Genomic DNA, 15981 nt, shown 5'->3' with positions numbered 1-15981 from the left:
AACCTGATCAACCTGTACCTCCCCCAGGACTTAGAACAGTGCTTGGCACAAAGTAAGCAATGACAAGTACCATAATGATAATTACTGCCTTTTTCAAAATAGAGTATTAACATGTGGTCTTCTATCACTCCTCCGGGCAAGTCACTTAACTTCTCTGTGCCTCAGTTCCCTCATCTGTAAAATGGGGATTAAGAATGTGAGCCCCATGTGGGACAACCTGATTCCCCTGTGTCTACCCCAGCGCTTAGAACAGTGCTCTGCACATAGTAAGCGCTTAACAAATACCAACATTAATGATACACTCCTTCCTAGAAGTTATTTGTTCAAGGACATAGATCCTCTCTGACCATCTCAGAGTACCAGCAGGCTGGTGATAAAGTCAAATGGCAAGTTGCCAAGATCCTCAGACCTTAGCTAGCAATCAGATGGTCTCCTAGATCAACGTGAAGACAGATAAGAGGCTGGATTTTCAGACAAAAATACTTATCTCCATTAGTTCTTTCGGGTCCTATCGTATAGACAAAAGTAAGTGACAAAAATATCACTTTCCATGCTCTCCTAATTTCTCTCATTTCTCTCCTGCTACTTACATACCGGGGCTGTAACCAACCTTAAATCAGGCAAGGTGGTGAATGCCCTTTCTCACGAGTTATAAAAAATATTAGTTGCAGATGGTGGAGCCGATCGGAGAACTTCCGGAAACGAATGAGGGCCTGAAAGGAACTCTAGTCACCTTCTCTGTCAGGTATCCTTTTTTTTTTTTTTCCAGTGGCCCCTGTGTGTATTTTCTTTCGATTTTTTCACTGTTGGAGAACTGCAGACTCCAGCCATTTCATCCCAGTAGAATATAAAGTGGTTAGAAGAACTTGGATTTATGACCATTGGATGTACAATATTCACCCCACCCCCAACCCCACAGCAATCATGTACATATCCTTACATTACACATTTTTATTATTCTGTCACATACACATACACAAATACACATTTGTGACATACACATAAACACACATACACATTACACATATGTGTAGTATATGCACTTAGTACAGAGAAGCAGCTTGACTCAGTGGAAAGAGCATGGGCTTGGGAGTCAGAGGTCATGGGTTCGAATCCTGGATCTGCCACTTGTCAGCTGTGTGACTGTGGGCAAGTCACTTAACTTCTCTGTGCCTCAGTTACCTCATCTGTAAAATGGGGATTAAGACTGTGAGCCTCACATAAGACAACCTGATTACTCCGTATCTACCCCAGCGCTTAGAACAGAGCTCTGCACATAGTAAGCGCTTAAATACCAACATTATTAGAAATTATTTATTCATTATAATGTGTTCCTCCCCCCTAGACTGTAAACTCATTAAGGACGGGGAACTTGTCTGCTAATTCTTGTACTCTCCCAAGTGCTTTGTACATTTCTCTGCATATAATGAGCACTCAGTAAATGCAGGTGATCGGTCGATTGGTCGTATTGCTTAGCACATCAGTTTTACAGTTCATATTTTGGAATAGTACACTAATTATGGGATTTATCAGTCTGGGAAGGGTCACAAGAGACATAAAAGTAATCAATCAAGCCATCGTATTTATTGAGCACACACTGTGTGCGGGGAACCATACTAAGTGCTTAGGAGAGCACAATATAATAGAGTTGGTAGACATGTTCCCTTCCTACCCACAGTCTAGAGGAGGATTGTGAAGTTTGCATCACAAAACAAGTAGTTGAAACTTCATATTAAAGTAAATAATAATAATGGTATTTGTTAAGGACTTACTATGTGCCAAGCACTAATCTAAGCTTTGGGATAGGTACAAGGTTATCAGGTTGTCCCACATGGGGTTCACCATCTTAATCCCCATTTGACAGATGAGGTAACTGAGGCATAGAGAAGTGAAGTGACTTGCACAAAGTCACACAGCTGAAAGTGGCAGAGTCAGAATTAGAACCCCCAACCTCTGACTCCCAAATCCTGGCTCTTTCTACTAAGCGACACTGCTTCTCTAATGTTACTCCAATTAATGTTTCTACTGACATTGAAATATTATAATTGGAGCAGAGTGGCTGAATGATCTCTTGTGAATGTGAAAAGAATAGCGTAGATGAGTAGAGATAGACTAAGGTTGTACTGGATTTCACATGGATGGCTATTTACTATATATAAGAACTTTTCATGCTATCACTGGGTCAGACAAATCGCTCATCTAGCACATCGTTTTTCTTCTGATCTGGGTCAATAAGTTAGTCATTAATCAATAAATGGTATTTATTGAGCGCTTACTGTGTGCTGCGAACTTACCATATGCAGAGCAATGTACTATGTGATTAGACTGTAAGCCCGTCAAACCGCAGGGACTGTCTCTATCTGTTGCCGACTTGTTCATCCCAAGCGCTTAGTACAGTGCTCTGCACATAGTAAGCGCTCAATAAATACTAAATTGAATGAATGTGGTTCAGAGAGTACAGTGCAATAAATTTGTAGACACAATCTTTTTCCACAAAGAACACGTCTAACGGTTCCACTCCACATTCCTAATATTCCCTCTAATGATGCAAAATAGATGGTGAGTCATTAGTTTAGCCAATTCCCTCTTGAAACTCTCGACATTTTTAATCTATGCATCATCATGGGGTTCCACCCATTTATCACCGGCTCTTGACTTTTGTTTCTTTCCAGTTTCTCACCTTCACGCTTCACTGAGTGTCTCCATCCTGTTGCTGGAGTCAATAAGCAACAATTCTCTGTGTGCCCTGACTTTATCCTGTCTGATTTCGAAGGCCTCAATCATATTCACTCTCAGCCTTTCTTTTTCCAAGCAGAAAGTTCCAATCTTCTTAGGCTCTCCTTCTATGGGATATTTGACATTATCTTGATCAGCTTCAAAGTCTTTCTCTGTACTTTCTCCCGACCTCTTGTGGCTTTCCTAAGATGTGGTGACCAGAACTGTGCTGAACTCATTTATTCAGTCAGTCAATTGGATTTATTGAGTGCTTACTGTGTGCAGAGCGCTGTACTAAGCACTTAGGAGAGTACAATACAACAATAAACGGTCACCTTCCCTGCCCGTAACAAGCCTACAGTCTAGAGTAGCAGCCTGCCTGACCCTGTCCTGTAATAATTAATGATCATGTTATTCATTAAGCACTTATTATGAATCAAGCATGTTGCTAATAATAATTAATAATTGTGGTATTTGTTAAGTGCTTACTTTAGGCCAAGTACTTTTGCAAGTGCTGAGGTCAGATAGAGAAGCAGCGTGGCTCAGTGGAAAGAGGACGGGCTTGGGAGTCAGAGGTCATGGGTTCGAATCCCAGCTCTGCACCTTGTCAGCTGTGTGACTGTGGGCAAGTCACTTCACTTCTCTGTACCTCAGTTACCTCATCTGGAAATGGGTATTAACTGTGAGCCTCACGTGGGACAACCTGATTACCGTGTATCTTCCCCAGCGCTTAGAACAGTGCTCTGCACATAGTAAGTGCTTAACAAATACCAACATTATTATACAAAGTAATCAGGTTGAACACAGTCCCTGTCCCACATGGGACTCACAGTCTTGATCCCCATTTTACAGAGGAGATAACTCAGGCACAAAAAAGAGAAATGACTTGCCCGAGGTCACACAACACACAAGTGGTGGAGCTGGGTTTAGAATCCAGGGCCTTCCAACTCGCAGGCCTGTCTTGTATCCACCAAAGGGGTGAAGATTGAAGGGCTCATTAATTTTCCCTATCTGTAACATTTTAATATCCGTCTCTTCCACTAGACTGCAAGCTCCCTGTGAGTAGGGAACACGTCTACCAAGTCTGGTATATTTTACTCTCTCAAATGCTTAGAAGAGTGCTCCGCACACAGTAAGCACTCAATGAAGGCAATAGATTGATTGATTGGAAGAGCACATGCCTGGAAATCATGAGCTCCAGGGATCCTGTCTTCCAACCCCATTAGACAGTAAGTTCCTTGAGAGCAGAAATTATCTCTACTGTTTTGTACTCTTCCAAATCCTTAGCAAAGCCCCTGCACACAAAGGTACCATTGATTGATCTATACCCAGCCAACTCCTCTTTTTATTGTCTTCCTCCTTTATCTGCTTTATTTAGATTTTACGAAGCATAAAAGGGAGGAACATAATCTACTTCCTCAAAACAAAGCACCTTGCTTTCAGTTGAGGAGCTAAACCTTTGAAAATGAATTCACTCACAAATTAATGGAGTGGAATATCAAAGAAGAGTCACTGAGGTCAGCAAAACACAGCACTGTATATCCTGTTTTGGAGTTACACTTAAATAACTAAAGACTTTATTTACTCTTGATTTATTTAGAATCTCAAAAATAAGATAAGATTTTCAATTTCAGAAAAGAGTCAATGTACATTTTCACCACTGCCATCTACTTTTGACTTTCTGAGAAGTGATAGACCAGTGTTTCTCATTTTATCATCTACCTCCCCGGGGGGAAAAAAAACTATCACAAATGTGATTGTACTGAAGTGTGATGCACTCTGCTGCACAGCTGAATGACTAAAAGAATGGAAGGATTGGAAGGCGACACTTGAAACTTCTTTACACTTGATGAAACAAGGTTGCTTGAACACCCACTAAGGCTATTTAGACTAAGAATAAACTCAAAAGAAAGAACTTAAAGTTTGTTTGCAACTCTAGGACTTAGGAGTTTGGTGAAACTCCTTTCAAATTCCTGTAGCTCCAGGGAAGTCTTTTTTTGGTTGTTTTAATGTTACTTGTTAGCCGCTTACTATGTTCCAGGCACTGTATTAAGTACCTACCTTTAAGGAAACCGAGGTACACAGAAGTTAATTGACTTCCCAAGATCACATGGCAGGCAAGTATCAGGTTAGAAACCAGGTCCTTTCACTCCCAAGCCTCCCACTCCAATAGGCTGTGATGTTTTAGGTGAAGGTTGGTATATTTTTTAGGTGCATTCGTCAAAATGAATAGAGACATATATATGTGTTGCACTCTACTAAGAATGAAAGATATTGTTCCATCTTGAATGGAACTTCAAAATGCAAGCTTTTAATCTCCATTCTTTGTACTTGTGTAGGTATATTCATGTAATTCATAGGCAATTATTTATTCCACTATTTCATCCTGAAGTACAAATTAGCTCCCAGTTCCGCTACTTGTAAGTACAATTTTTCCATCACCCTCACTCAAAAGATTGGAGTATCCTCAAGGTCAGGAAATGTATGTCTTAATATATTTTTTGTAGTCTTCCAAAAGCTTAGTACAGTGCTCTGCACTCAGTGGGTACTTGGCTGCTCCCAGGTTGATACAGTCACTCATCCTATCCCACCTAGATTACTGCTTCAGCCTTCTTGCTGACCTCCCAACCTCCTGCCTCTCCCCACTCTGGTTCGTACTTCACTCCGCTGCCTGGATCATCTTTCTATGAAAACCTTTGGGACAAGTCACCCTCCATCCTCAAAAATCTCTAGTGGTTGCCTGTCCATCTCTCTATCAAAGAAAAACTCCTCATCCTTTAAAGCCCTCCATCAGCTTGCCCCTTCCTACCTCACCTAGCTTCTCTCCTTCTAAACCCAGCCCAAATACTTGGCTCTCCAGCGTTAATTTTCTCAATGTGCCTTGCTCTCGTTTATCTCATATTCTGACCCCTGGCCCTTGTCCTGCCTCTGGCCTGGAATGTCCTCACTCCTCAAATCCGCCAATTACTCTCCCCCCCTTCAAAGCCTTATTGAAGACACATCTCCTCCAAGAAGCTTACCCAGATTAAGCCCCATTTTTCCTCATCTCCACTCCCTTCTATGTCATCCTGACTTGCTCCCTTTGCTCTTCCCCCTGCCTCCAGCCCCACAGCACTTATGTACATATCTGTCATTTTATTTATTTGTATAACGGTTTATTTATATCAATGTCTGTGTCCCCTCCTCTAGATTGTGAGCTCACTGTGGGCAGGAAATGTCACGGTTTATTGTTGTATTGTGCTTTAGTACAAGCCCTTAATACAGTGCTCTGCACACAGTATGTGCTTAATAAATGCAACTGAATGAATGAATGAATAAATGAATTCAATAAACGCAGTCGAGCAGCATGACTTAACAGGAAGAGCATAGGCCTGGGAGTCGTGAAGGTCATGGGTTCTAATTCTGGCTCTGCAATGTATCTGGTATGTGACCTTGTACAAGTCACTTCACTTCACTGGACCTCAGTTCCCACATCTGTCAAATAGGGATTAGACTGTGAATGCTTTGTAGGACAGGAACTGTTCCAACCCAATTATCTTGTAGCTTTCTCAGTGCTTAGAACAGTACATAGTAAGCACTAAACAAATACCATGATTATTATCATCATTATTAAAGACGAAAAGTGGAGGCTTGAGAAGCTGGATCTAGGAAGATTGGTGAGGAAGATGATCCAGCAATTTAGGAGAGGAAAGAGACTGAACCAAGCTAGTGGTTGTAGGAAAATGGAGAGAAAAAAACATGAATCCAGAAAATATCGTGGAGGAAAAACTGTCAGAATTTAGGACCACACTGAATGTGACATTAAAAGACAAGATGCCAAAGATGACTCCAAAGTTATAAGCTTACAACCTCTGAGTCAGAAACGGGATATAGAATGGAATGCAGTGGAAAGATTAAAACGAGTGGCTTTCAAATAACATGCTCGGTTTTAGCTACCTTGAATTTAAAGCAGTGGGATCCTGTTGTGGAGCTGTCTGCTACAGGTTTAATATATTGGTTTCCTCGACACCTTTGCTGAATGATGTTGAACAAGGTGGTTAATGTTCTAATTATACATTGAATACAATAATAAACCCCTTCTTTAGCAATGAGATATTGTATATTTGCCCACCATTGGCAAATTTCTTTATTTTGACCACTCCACATTTGTCTTAATAGAGTGTAAGCTCCTTGTGGGTAAGGAAACCGTCACTTTGTTATTCAGTGCTTTCAAAGTACCTGAACAATGCTCCTCAGCAAGAGGGCACTCAATAAATTATCCTCTTACTAGTACTTTATCTTATGAACTGCTATTCTGCATTACCAGATACAAAGAAATCTGTCCTAGAGAACAGCTTGAGGTATGTATTTTTCTATATTTTCAACTATAGAAAGGAAACTTTAAAAATAGAATGGAAAATGATTGACAAACTGAATACACGCTGATGAAAATAAGATTTAGGACACTGGTTATCCGATACCTGACTGATCCTAAAGGCATGCATTAGTAACCCAAAGCACAGTACCCCCTTCTCAACACCCAACCCCCAATATAAAAAGTCACATGGATGGTTGTCAGTGTTTAACTGCAGTCACCTTTCAACCACCATTACTTTTGGTTTCCAGAAAATATGTTTTCAAGTAATAATAATAATAATAATAATGTTGGTATTTGTTAAGCGCTTACTTTGTGCAGAGCACTGTTCTAAGCGCTGGGGTAGACACAGGGGAATCAGGTTGTCCTACGTGGGGCTCACAGTCTTAATCCCCATTTTGCAGATGAGGTAACTGAGGCAAAGAGAAGTTAAGTGATTTGCCCACAGTCACACAGCTGACAAGTGGCAGAGCTGGTATTAGAACCCATGACCTCTGACTCCAAAGCCCATGCTCTTTCCACTGAGCTATGCTGCTTCTCAAGTCAAAGTCACTTAAGAGACGGGTACAGGGTCATCTATCCTAAAGATGCCCAGTGCAACCTCTCTCTTTATAAGCTTTTCTTTAACAGCATTAAGATCCTTTGAGATTGTTCTCATCATTTTACCTAAATTCATATATATCTAGTCATGGAATCTAAATATTCAACTTGTAAATGCCCATTTATCTCACTGGCTTGGCAATTTGCCATGAATGATTAATGTACACATGCATTTAAAATTCAGTAGAATCTGTAGGCATAGGTACATGTATATATGTGCACGTACAAGTATCCTTTAACAGTTATAACCTAACCACACATAAGAGTGGGTACACCTCATGTGCTTAAATAAATTCATATTGAAATCCTAGGACGATAAAGCTTGCAAACTCATAGATAGAAATAATTTAATAAGAATATTTTTTGCCCCAGCACTTATCTGGTAGCTGTTGGAATAATTAAACATATTTTAATTATTTTAGAAGATAAGTGGCAGAATGCATATACGCTAACCCACAAAAACTAGCTAAATCAAAACTCGAAGTCACAAAGATTGATCAATAACTCTCAGATCAATGTGTCTGCAAATAAATATTAAAGTGAGTGCATTTGTTTTGAAGGAAGGGTTTAAAGAGCTCCAGTCATAAAAATTTCTCCATAAATCCTCTTCGAATTACTCATTTCCAAACATTTCTGCCTGCTTAACCGTCTTGGAAACAAATAAGCTTCATTACTTGAGTAGAAAAGGCTGAAGCACTATTTGTCTTTCAAAGCTCAAAGGAAATCAGACCAAGGAATCAAAAGTTTTGGAGCAGTGGGAAATTATTCCACCTTTCATTTCCCACCACTGTTTTTAAGGGTTTGACAGAGCCTCGAGGTCTCTTATGTATTCACAGAAACATTCCTCAATTTGGGGAGCATGCCAAGGCAATTGATTGAGACAATGCAATAGCAGGGAGAGCAATCGGGAGACACTCCAAATTTAAAAAGTAACAGGATCCACAAAATTGAGGCCTACTGACAGACTTTGGGATAATTGAATTTCATTGAGTTTTAGCAGTGAAAAATGAGCAATAAAAAGCCGTTTCCAAAGCCAGGTTCCGGGAAGTGCTGGGACATCGTGAATCAGAGAAATGTATGTGGACCTTTTACATTGGGAATAATCCGCCTCACAGATTCCATCCCAGCAAGTTTCAATTTCCCCAGCTTTTAGGGCACAAATCATTCCAGAATTTGAAAAAAAAGCAAAAGACAAGATTTCAGTTCAGGCAATCAAGCAGTGCCTCTCTATCAGAGCAGCAACACTGATTTCTGGGATAATTTTCATATGTGCCCCTCCAGCCATGATCTTAAAATGAGGAGTTTTTCTATGGCTGGCATAAAGCAAAGCTGTTTTCCCAAGAAAAGTTGTTGTCTTGACTCATAAAGCCTAATTCAGTTGAAAAGAAAATGAACATTGGCTGTTTATGATGTTTGAACCGGTTGCTCCTTGTCTGATTGTATTTCCAGAGGTCAACTTTTAGGTCTTGCTTTCAATAAGAACAGTGGCTCTCTATCTTTTTAATGTAGTTTGGATTTACTCTGCTGGCATTCAATAGTTTCATAAGAAACAGTCTTCAGACCTTTAGAAATGGCAGGTTAAGCAGTGGCTGATAGAAGCTTTTGTTTTCTCTGAAGATAATTAAGGTTCGCAGTGCATCTTCTGATCGATTCATGTTTCCTTAAGTGAAAACCAGACAGAAATGATATAGAATTTCTGTAAGGAGACCTATATAATCCCAGTTAAAAAAAAAAAGTCTCCATTATTTCTGTTACACTTTCACCTGTAGTTTTAAAATATTCCAGTTCTGTGTAAAATGGCTCAGGGAAATTGTGTTTATTCTGTTCATTAGGGAAACTTTGTCAATTGATTAACTAATATATGGTATTTATTGAGTGCTTACAGTGTGAAGAGCACCGTCCTAAATGTTTGGGAAAACTCAGTGAAATGTAGGTTGGTAGACACGATCGCCGTCGACAAGGAGCTTACAACAGGAGATAGGGGAAATAGCAGAGTATAAGGATATACACAGAAATACTGGGGTGTTGGGGTGAAAATTAAAATGCTTAATGGACTCACAACCAAATGCATAGTCCATGCAGCGGAGTGCGTGGATAGGGAAAATAAAGGAGATAAATAAAGGAGATGGTATGGGGAAATGAAGGAGCAAAAATGAAGGTCATTTAGAAGGAGATGTGATTTTGAGAACGTTTTAAAGGTGAGGAGAATAGGGGAGTGTCAGGTATGACTGGGGAGCGAGTTCGTGGATGAAGGGTGGGTGTGGGCAATGGGCTATGGGTGACTGAGGCATAGAGAGTAGGTTAGAATTAGAGGAGGAGAATCTACTGGTGGGATTGTAGTAGAACATCAACCAGGTGAGTTAAAAGGGAAGGAACTGACTGAGTGTCTTGAAGCCAACGGTAAGGAATTTGTTGTTCGATGCAGAGGTAGATAGGCAAACACTGGAGATTCTTGAAGAGTGGGAATGGTTTATCAGAAAAATGACCTGGGCAGAAGAGTGACGTTTGGACTGGATAGGGAAAAGACAGGAGGAAGGAAGGTCAGAAAGGAGTCTGATGCAGGAGTCAAGGGAGGAAATAATACATGCTTGGATGAGTTTGGTCAGAGTTTGGTTAGAGAGGGAAGGGCAGAGTCTACGGTTGTTGTAAAGGAAGAACAAACAGGATTTTGTGATGTATTGAATGTGTGGGTTGGATATGAGAGATAAGTCGAGGATAATGCCAAGGCTTGTGAAACCGGTGGGATGGTGATGTTTGGGTGAGAAAAATAACTTTGTCTGGGGACTTCAGAACAAGAACAATTGCAAATATGTGTATATATGCACATACCATTTAAGCATTTGATATATTCACCCCACTCTCAGCCACACAGAGCTTATGTACATATCGCTAATTTATGTTAATATGTCTCTCCCTCTAGACTGTAAGTTCCTTGTGGTCAGGGTATGTGATTACCAAGTCTTATGCATTCATTCATTAATTCAATAGTATTTATTGAGCGCTTACTATGTGCAGAGCACTGTACTAAGAGCTTGGAATGTACAAATCGGTAACAGGTAGAGACAGTCCCTGCCCTTTGACGGGCTTACAGTCTAATCGGGGATTAGACTGTTGTATCATACTCTTCCAAATGCTTAGCTTAGTGCTCTGCACACAGTAAGTACCTCACAAATACCTTTGATTGATTGCTTGGAATGCATGCTTGTAGAAGGATGCATAAATAAATGACATAAATTCTAGTACCCTCTTCCTCAAGTTGACACGCTGTTAGGGAGCTAACCAGGAATGATAATAAAAACAATAAAATAAAAGAACACTAAGGGGAAGAATCATTTAGACAGAAATCATCTATTGTCCTTTCATAGAATTAAAAAGTAATTACTCCAACTTTTAAAGAGAAACAATTTCATTCAAGTTTTTGATCACATTTAACAAACTAAAACCCTCAAGAAGCAGGGATGGAAAAAGAGGAAAATCAGAAAAAAAATATTTGCTGACTCAACGATCTTGTACCTCACGATTATGTATTCATAGGCTCCAGTGTGTTACCTTGAAGAATGGAAAAAAAAATCGTGCTATGAATTTAGATATAATTCATAGTAATGGATTTGGGGCAGCATTTTAATCTGGGAGGTGCATTGCCTCTGCATATATAAATGACTTTTTTTGTACAACAGTATAAGCCAGTTAGGCATTTTACTGATAGAGCTCTATTCATTTAAAAAAAGAGTTCCATGACCACTCTTCAACTCGTCCATGAAACTTTTACACCAAAGTCAGCATGACTAAGGGCTGCCATATACAAAAATAGAAAGGCTTTCATTATTTATTCATGCAGTGGGAATGAGATAGTATTTGGGTGAACGTGAATCTGGACATGAAAATCCTGTAAGCACCGAGAAAACAGTGATGGCTGCCCAGAAGATCGTCAACTTAGCATCGTATCGGAATTAACTGACCATTGGCAATCACTTGGGGAATATGAGCACATCGATCACTGGGTTATACCTTAAGATTGCATCACGTCTTTCTGAACTGCTATTTTATTACATGCCAAGAACATGGCACGTTTTGGGAATTGAATAAAAGCACTGTAGCGTGCAAAGCATTTCTACAAATTGAAATGAAGGCGAAGGAAAATGAAATTCACCGTTTGTATTGAAGAGATGCGAACTGCTACTTTATGTTACAGAACCAGTTATAGGGTATAAGAAAGGTATCAAAATGTACAGGAGAAACCTTCTGTTTCCTGGAAATACAATCTCGTGTTGTAGAGAAGCAGCATGGCTCTGTAGAAAGAGCCCGGGCTTGGGAGTCAGAGGTCATGGGTTCAAATCCTAGCTCAGCCACTTGTCAGCTTTATGACTTTGGGCAAGTCACTTCACTTCTCTGGGCCTCAGTTACTCCATCTGTAAAATGAGGATTAAGACTGTGAGCCCGACGGGCTCACCTGAGCACCTGTATCCTTCCCAGTGCTTAGAACAGTGTTTTGCACATAGTAAGCACTTAACAAATGCCATCATTATCACCATCATTATAATTATTATTATTATTACCAATTCCCAGACCTCCTAAAGAACATTTGGCATTAAAATGAAAAACTCCTTGACGCTCTCATATCACCAGTGTGGCCTAGCAGATAGAACAGGGGCCTGGGAGTCAAAAGGTCAAGGGTTCTACCGACTCCACCATTTGTCTGCTGTGTGACCTTCACTTGAAGTCACTTCACTTCTCTGTGCCTCAGTTCCCTCATCTGTAAAATAGGATCAAGACTGTGAGCCCCATGTGGAACAGTGACTGTTACCAATGTGATTAGCCTGGATTTACCACAGGTAAAATCAAATAATCAATTTGATTTAAATATTTTGAGCATTTATAAGAACAATATATCAGTTAGATGCGTTAGCTGGATACTCAAACAGCGACATTGAAATTGAGAAAACAAAAGCAAGGAGTGGAGAGGAAATGTGTAAAGGACCTCAAACATGCCATGTATAAGCTGAAAACTGGGTGTTGGGATAGGCCAGTTTAGTATACTGCAATCAAGAAAGGAGAGATTTCTTCTGAGCAGAAGTTTCATAAGGATTAATAGACAAGGCGGGAAAAGCCGAAGCAGAACTAAGTTCTGTCAGCATCAAACATGACAACACATGGGACAACTTTTTTGTGCTCACAATAGAACCTGGACCTATGACCTTTTGAGACACACAGACTCGCTGATGAATTTTACTGTTAGCTCTGTCTTCTCCCAGCTTGAAGGACAACTATATTTACTGGCTATTTAGGAGCCTGTTATATCCTTGCTGTTTCTATTATTTGCACTTCTCTTCCTACAACCCTGGTGTGTAATTAGTAATTTGTATCCCCATTAGGTTATAAATTCTTCAAGGGCAGGGATGGTGCCTTTTACTTTCAGTGTACTTTTCATAGCACATGAGAAAACTGAACAGAGCAGAGAGTAAGTGTTCAGTAGTGTTAATGATGGTCATGATGGTGACGATGATGCGGATAATAACGGCTAATGTGAATTACTTAAAATTACACAAGCTGCTTATAATAATAATAATAATGATGGTACTTGTTAAGCCCTTACTATGTGCCAAGCTCTGTTCTAAGACCTGGGGGAGATACAAGATTATCGAGTTGTCCCAGGTGGGGCGCACAGTCTTAATCCCCATTTGACAGATGAGGTAACTGAGGCACAGAGAGGTGACTTGCCTAAAGTCACATAGCTGATAAGTGGCAGAGCCGGGATTAGAACCCACAACCCCCTTATCCAAAGCTCAGGGTCCTTTCCCTAAGCCACGCTGTTTATTAAACCTAGTCCTGTTGCTGATACATTCTACATTTACTTCAAAGACATTTGTAGTTCTCGTTTATTACTTTGATAAAACTGATATGCTACAAGATTCTGTTAACTCACCTAATAATATTTTTCCCAAACCAACCACTCTGGATTTCAAGTAGGTATTCATTCACGCCATACTAATCTTGAAGGAACACTAAGATTAGAATGTGTTCTTCCTCTTTAATAGACTGTGGTAATCAGAGAAAAAAATAAATGTGCAACACAGGCCAAGGGATTTTTCAGCAAATCACTTTGCTTGATCTCAGCTGCCCCAGAGATTCATTTAAGTTTGAATTACTGAATTTCTGACCATTCAAGAAAACTGCAAACTTCCATTTTCTGGCTTATTTGTGCATTCTTTGTTCAGTTCCCATCTCGCTTCCTTTGTGGCCAGTTTTTATCAGAAATGCAATTGATTTCTGAGATTGGTTCCTGGTTGACATTATTATGAGTTCTTTGTTTCTTCCTGACTCCTTCAAGCAGGAGTGAAATTTTACCGAAGGTAAACCCCAAGGAAATTCATTTGATCATGAATGGGAACTTTGATCATACCCAATACTGTCAGGGACTTGATCTGTCTCAGTAAGAATTCCAAAAATCAGTAGGATCTAGTGGGAAGAGTGTAGGTCTGGGAGTCAGAAGGACCAGCTTCTAACCTTGGCTCTGCCACTTGCTCACTTTTTGAGCATGAGACAAGTCACAATTTATCGGGGCTTCGGTTTCTTCTTATGTAAAATAGAGATCTTTGTATCATAAGGATTACATATCGGTTTTCCTGCCCTGCTTAGACTGTTAGTTCAATGTGGGAAAGAGATCGTGTCCTACCCGCATTTACTGTATCTATCCTAGTGCTCAGTACAGTGCATGGCATAGAGTAAGCAATTAATTATTATTAATAATAATGAACTTTGGAGGTGTTTTTGCAGTTTTCTTTCAAGTACTGTTCAGTTGGTCTTCACCATTTGAGTGGTACACCATCACCAGAACCTAAATTCCAGCAAGAGGGAAAAGGTTGTGGAATCTCTGAACTCATAAGGTCTTTAAGAATAACGAGCTTAGGGCAGATAAAAATCCTGATTTCTGAGTGCCCTTCGAGCTCTGTACTTCTATGGTTTCATCGCCATATTTATAGTTCAACAAACCAGCAGAGATCGTGTCTACCAACTCTATTTGTGCTCTCCCTACAACTTAGTACAGTACTCTGTACACAGTAAGCCCTCATGCTATTACCATACTGCATCATTGATTTGGGTGGAAGGGACCATGACATTATGTTCTGAAGGTGATGATCAATCAACATATGGTATTTAATGGACATTTACTGTGCAGAAGACTGTATTAAGTGCTTGGGAAAGCAGAATTGGTTAGCATGATGCCTTCTTTCAAGGAGTTTACAATCTGGGAAGGCAGGTGTTGTTATGGGGGGAAAAAATGTTCCTTTTGACCTGGGACCCCTGATGACATAATGTCCCCTCCACAGCACATTCCCTACCCCCCACCAAGTGATTTCAGCCCCCAAAACTATGGTCACGCTATTTAAGTAACCTTAGACTTTATAGTGGAGTATTCTGAAGGAACCTCTCATCCTGATCCCCTAAAAGTAAGTAGGTCCATAGGGCATTAAATGAATTCATTTATTTATGAATTGGTCAACCCCTTCCATGACAATGTAGTGTGCTATGTTTTCTTTCAAAAAAAAAATTCCTTTTTTTGTCAAGTAGCTAAAAGGCTAGTCAGATGCCTCTCCCAGAGATTCCCTCCTCCCTATGCAACACGAAAGCCCCATCATCTGGTCTCACCTGATTTCAACTGGAAGTTTGGGCTGCATCCTTACTTCCGTGCCTCCACTTCTATGACTCAAATTCTTCCAGAGGTCAGTATCTTTTCCACAGATGCTGACCTTTCACCTATTTTACTAACCTAGCTTTACATCTTAGGTCTGGCCCTTTGCCTTACATCCTATTTGCAATTCGGGCTTTCACCCTGTGTCTTCTTTGTAAACCTGGCCTTCCGCTTTACAGACTAAAGCATACCTAGTATTCCACCTTATGATCTTTAGCCCTATTAGTGAAGCCCTGGCCCTGGCCCCTGTATTCTCCATCTCCCTCTCCCATCTATGGAGCCATTGTCCTCAGCTTTGATTCTAAAATAAACTATGGATAGTGAGAAAATGATTGAGTATAAGGGTAAGTACATAAATCCTGTGAATGGCCTCTCCCCTCCCCCCCAACAACCCCCTCCCCTACTTTCCCATCCTTCCCTGCAGTATCCTCAGAGGAGATCTCCTCCCTCCTCGCAAGTGCCACCCCCTCCACCTGCGCCTCGGACCCCATTCGCCCCTGCCCTCCTCCCTTCCTTAACTTCTATTTTTAACCACTCAATCTCCAAGGGCTCCTTCCCCTCTGCCTTCAAACATGCCCACGTCTCCCCCATCCTAAAAAAACCCACTCTTGACCCCACTTCC

This window comes from Ornithorhynchus anatinus, chromosome X1 (genome assembly GCF_004115215.2).
Source record: "Ornithorhynchus anatinus isolate Pmale09 chromosome X1, mOrnAna1.pri.v4, whole genome shotgun sequence".
Taxonomy (NCBI): domain Eukaryota; kingdom Metazoa; phylum Chordata; class Mammalia; order Monotremata; family Ornithorhynchidae; genus Ornithorhynchus; species Ornithorhynchus anatinus.
The sequence above is the reverse complement of the archived record's forward strand: the minus strand, read 5'-3'. Positions refer to the sequence as shown.